At 34.0% G+C, this 5,915-nt stretch overlaps 1 long non-coding RNA gene across 1 annotated transcript; it reads left to right on the forward strand.

The window, feature by feature from the left end:
- The first annotated feature begins 358 nt into the window (after positions 1-358).
- LOC110446896 lies at positions 359-2,453 on the forward strand. Its single transcript, XR_002462516.1, has 2 exons — positions 359-401; positions 2,306-2,453. It is a non-coding gene; the product is annotated as an uncharacterized LOC110446896 (long non-coding RNA).
- The last annotated feature ends 3,462 nt before the right edge of the window (positions 2,454-5,915 follow it).

Raw genomic sequence — 5,915 nt, forward strand, 5'->3', positions numbered from 1 at the left:
GCTTGAAAGTGGGTCAAGGTATATTTCGTTCTCAAACTTTGTTGGGCTCCATCCCAGGAACCAATCAGCTAAATATGAAGATTCTGTACCTTTTAGTTCTTCAGAAGAAGTCATTTGAAGTGTTTGACACATTTGACCCCTGTGACCTTGAAAGTAGGTCAAAGTCATTTTCATTCTCAAACTTTGTTAAGCTCCATCCCAGGAAGCCATCAGCCAAATATGAAGATTCTATACCTTTTAGTTCTTCAGAAGAAGTTGTTTGAAGTTTTTGACATATTTGACCCCTGTGACCTTTAAAGTAAGTCAAGTCATTTTCGTTCTCAAACTTTGTAGGGCTCCTACCAACAAAGCTTTCAGCCAAATATCATGACTCTAGGCCTGTCCGTTCTTCAGAAGAACAGGTGAGCTAATAACTGAAGGTAATTTTTGTAAGCAAACTTTGTCAAGCTCTATCCAAGGGAGCTCAAACAGCCAAATATCATGATTTTAGGAATTTCATTTCTTCAGAAGTCATTTGAATTTGTTTACCTATTTGACATCTGTCACCTTGACAGTAAGTCAAGTTCACTCTTGTATTTCAACCAAATGTACTATGAAGTATGCATCATTAGACCTGGGAGTTTTAGATGTTATGCAAGAGACCAAGAGGGCCTGTTTCACTCACTTTTAATAAAATGTAGTGAAATATCCTCATTAAAAAATATATTGAAGTTAAGACACTAGGCATAAACTCACATTGTACCATCAGACCAGGTAAATAAATAATGAAAGGTGTAGCCCCAATTTGCTACTGAGAAGCAAAGCTAAAAATAGCTTTAATAGAACTATTGATGAAAGAATTTTGCAATGATTGCTCATGCCTTCTGGATGACTTGTTTTCATTCATAGTACATGTATATATTATATATCCTATATCTCTTGACAAGAGAAGGAATAATGTTATTACTAAGATTATTAAGTTAAATGAGGTGTGTAAAGAAATAAGAGAACATGTATAAAAGTGTGATAGTATGTACTGTACATGTGTTAACATGTCTGTGATTGTATATATATATATACATGTGTAATACCTGTCTGTGATAGTGTGTATATGTGTAATACCCATCTGTTATACTAATTGCCACGTGTTATTCCTGTCTGTGATCATATGTACATGTGCAATATCTCGCTGTCTGTGATAGTGTATACATGTGTAATACCTGTCTTTGATTGTATATACATGAGTCATACCTGTATGTGATTGTGTGTACATGTATATATAATAACTGTCTGTGAAAATATATAGTCAGTGTACATGTATTATAATAGCTGTGATTATTTTACATGTGAATTCCCTGTCAGTGATAGTATATACATGTGTGATATATGTGTGTGATATCATAGTATAGATATGTGAAATTCCTGTCTGTGATAGTGTGTACATGTGTGATAGTGATAGTATGTGTTATAATTGTCTGTGATTATATGTATGAGTATAATAACTGTGTGTGATAGTATGTGTGTAATACCTGTGTGTGATAGTATGTGTGTTACCTGTGTGTGATAAATGTATGTGTATAATAACTGTGATAGTATGTATGTGTATAATAACTGTGTGTGATATGTATGTGTATACTAACTGTGTGTGGTAGCGCTAGTATGTATGTGTATAATAACTGTTTGTGAAAGTACATATGTGTATACATAGTTGTCTGTACAGCAATAGTAACACATATGTAATACCTGACTTTGACAGTATGATACACTTATAACTCATTATTGATTTGGATTGTTATATGCTATATGATCATCAAAATTTGATGCAGATGCATTGATGGTTTATCATATGTTGTAGTGTTGATGTTATTGTGTTGAGAGAATGTCTTAATACAACTTTCAAGTTCTATGTACAATTTGACATACATGCATTCACCATCAGTTTTATTTGGAGTGAAATTTACCTATAGCTAGCATAGGTATCATAATAGTTGTATGTTTTTTACTCCTTGTAATCAAATCAAGTGTATTCCTATCTAAGCTTTAACAGTGGCATTTCAAAACTTTCATTTGATACAGATTTATAGCCATTATAGTTATTAGTATGATTTAGGAGAATATTACAATCTATTTAACTGCATATACATATACTAGAGTTGAATATGTACATGATTGTTCTGTCAGCTGTATATGAAACCAGACTTGTAGTTATTAAAATTCTGTAGCTGTAAGGGCACTGCCAACATTAGAATTATCTTTATAATTATGTATTGATCTACAAACTTCATACAATTTATTTCTATTATGTATTAAATCTTGTATTTTGCAGGCTGGGGAATTTACAACACAGAGGAAAGTCACCAATGTGCATAGATGCTGTCTAAAGTGATTATGATGTCATTATTTGATGATTACTTCAATATTCACTCTTTCATTGTAAATGTAGCAACCAATAAATTATGTGACATTAATCAGAAGTCTGTTGTTTTATCTATTGATACTTTATAGGATTATTTGGGACTATTGTCTCTTTATGCTCCCCGAGCTATAAAAAGGACCATAACTTCTGACTTGCTGGAGAGTCTCAGCAATGAAATTTTAGTGATATATATGTATGTGGGATGGTAAGGCAATATATATGTTACATACCACTATTTGGTCCCTATGCCTGGAGGTCAAGGTCACATTAAGGTCATAGGTCAAATTCTTTTTCAGGGCACTTCTGATTTGATGAAGATAACTCAATATAAGTGATGTACAGAAGAAAGACAAGCTATGTTGCATACCTCTTTGGTTGTTCATTCACTTTACACAGTTACGTACGTAAACTGAGATACTAATAATAGTGCCAGGCATGATAAATTTCAGGTAAAGATACATGTATCATGCAACCTTTATTCCAGTCCCAAATTCCTTTTTTTGGGAGCACAATCCATCAGTTTTAGTGATATTCTTATTTCTTTATATGGTAATTAAAATATTCAAGTATTGATGGAGGAATATTTACCATACAGTATACAGGAACAAAGGCTCAAGTGACCTAAACACTTTTCTTCCAAACTTATTTTTTTTTTCATTCTTCTTAGGAAGCAGTGAATTCATGCATTTCTTTCAAACTTACTAAGAATCATCATTGGTGGAAGAGGTTATCAAATTGTAAATTTGGCATTCCTGCCCCATTCCCTGAGGTGAACAATGCTTCAGAAATCTTCTTCTCCAGATTCAGATGTACTAGAATCAACACTCTTTTGTGAATGAAAGATGCTTAGGTGCTTTGTCTAAATTGTAAATTTCAGGAAATAATTCAAACTTGGTTTGATTATTAATGATGACAGCGATATAAGGAAATAAGATCCTACCTTGCCCCTTGGGGTCGAGGGACAGGGTTCAAAGGGGGAAAATTGACTAAAATTTCAAAACGCCTCTTCCTCGGATGTACCAGAATCAAAAGTACTTCATGAATGAAAAGGTCCTTTAAGTTGATTTATCTGAATTGTAAATTTATTTACTCCTGGTCATCAGTTCTCCCTTTGGGAAGCTGAGGTAAAGTTTACTAGACTTTATACAGGAAAATAGCACTTTTTTTGTATATTTTGTCAATTTTAAGCAGGAAATAATTCAAATGTAGTAGGAAAAATTATGATGAGATGGCAATTACCAGTAGTTGTTATGAGAAAATAGGATCCTGCCTCCCTCCTGAAGCTGGAGGGCTGGGGCCCAAAAATGGAAAATTGGCTAAAACTTCAAGTCTTTTTTCTTGCACTAGGATGTATTAGAATCTTATTCTCCACATGGATGAAAAGGCCCCTATCTGCTTTATCTGAATTGTTATTTTTATTCTATTTTTCTCTTAGGGAGAGTACAGTTTACTATTGCTTAAACAAGTATAAAGGAAAGAACACTTTTAGGTACAATTTGTCCACATTTAGCAGGAAATAATTAAAACTTGGTTGGAATAATTATGATGAAATTGAAATTAGATGGTTTCAGAAAGTAAGGTACCCAAAGGGTAGGCCAAAAGTAAAAAAAAAAAAATGGCTAAATAATAAACTATTACTTTTCATTCAATATCATTGTTTAAACATGTTTGGATCAATACCATTAGTCTAAAGTTTTACCAGTGCACTTCATTTTGCTATAATGTACATCAAATCATTTGGATCAGTTCTCTGATATTCTGAACCTAACACATATTACATTGGGTCCTTTTCTACATGTAAAGACATTATTGAAAAAAATGAACACATTTCCTGCTCTAAACTATATATGGTGGGAATGCAAAACATGCATAATTTCTGCTCAACTGCATGCTATAATGCAATTCCTGTAGGAACTCTTTTAGTCTACATGTAAATCGGAGATTTATACCGATATAAATCACTGTTTTAGATAGAGTTCCTACAGGAATTAGGTATAATGTATATCTAAAGGATACATAAAGTCCAGTTTCCATACTCGCCGACAATCCCAATTTTGGAGGGAGACAACTAATTTTGGACCCTTAAATTTTAACATTGTTCAACCAGTGAACTTGTTAACTATTTTCAAATTCTCAGATCTGATTATTTCATTTGAGAACTCAACATATTTCAGTGCTAGAAGTCTGGATCCAATGCACTGTTATCTTTATTTTCTATATCATAATTAAGTTACATCCAAGACATCTATAATGTAAGTATTATTTATTAAAGGTGGTCGATGTTGGGATTTTAAATAAACATAATTTAGTGTGTGCTGGCAGACAAGGTTAGTGCCTGAGGGCACACTGATTCATGCAGGCTCTCGTGTGCATACTCAAGCTGTACATACTGTTGTTGTTGTTTTGTGTTTGTTTTTTTAATAGTTGCTTATTTGTTGGTTCATCTTCGCTAGCCAAGGGTTGATCCGGTACATCGTACCGGATCAACCCTTGGCTAGCGAAGATGTTGTTAGTTATGAAATTCATAAAAATAGTGTAACAGAGGTCATTATTATAAGATGTAATGTACCTGTAATATAATAAAAAAAAAAATCATTAATGATGCTACATCTATACTCATGTAGTTAATATAGCCATTAATATCTCATGCTTCATATGCCTATTTAAATTTATTTTTTATTTTTTGTGTGTTATTTTCTCAAGTCTTTTCCAATGCGAATCTCCATACAGATCAATGTTGGTTATTATCATCTTTATTCACCCCGATCCACGTTCCTGTGTCCCCCATCTGTATAGCACTCTCTCTATCACTCGACCATACCTCTTACTTTTCTGCACTCTTCACACATACATATCCCCTCCCCCAATCCCTCTTGTAATACCCAAGTTATCGTCTTCATCGGATTGCGGATCCTTTTCACAGTTTACACGATTTCTTTTCTAAGTAACCCCCCATTCCCTGTATATTTGTACAATAAAATATGTTTAAACTAAAATAAACTCTATGAGAGTTTGTTAGTCGTTTTCAGTACAATAAACAGGTGGGGGGGGGGTCCAGTTGGCCTCCTGTTACCGCAGAAGCAGATTAATAACATGACATTGCAAAATAGAGATCAATGTACTTGCCAATACCCTTTATGCACGTCGCTGATACTATAAAATCCTACACAATTAGTGAAAAATGAATAAAATACAACAGAAAACCAGGCCTATATACAGCACCGCTTCGACTTTACCGCGATAGGAAGTTAAAGTTTTTTCGAGCATGCGCTGAAAATAAATACGAAACTGTGCATAAACTGTGCTAAAAAAAGCTGAATTAAAATTACAGAGGTGCAATCAATCTCCACGCAGAGTTACGGTCCTTGCTCTCCCTTTAATGTGTGTGTGATTGAAAAGGAACGACAACTCTGGGTAGAGATTGAGGTGCAATGTGGAGTTCTGCAATGTGCCACATTCGGCGAAAAGCCAGCTAGAACCTGCGTACTCCTGCATAAACAGACGTGCTTCCGGTAGTGAA

This window comes from Mizuhopecten yessoensis, unplaced genomic scaffold, assembly GCF_002113885.1.
Source record: "Mizuhopecten yessoensis strain PY_sf001 unplaced genomic scaffold, ASM211388v2 scaffold3029, whole genome shotgun sequence".
NCBI classification, from domain to species: domain Eukaryota; kingdom Metazoa; phylum Mollusca; class Bivalvia; order Pectinida; family Pectinidae; genus Mizuhopecten; species Mizuhopecten yessoensis.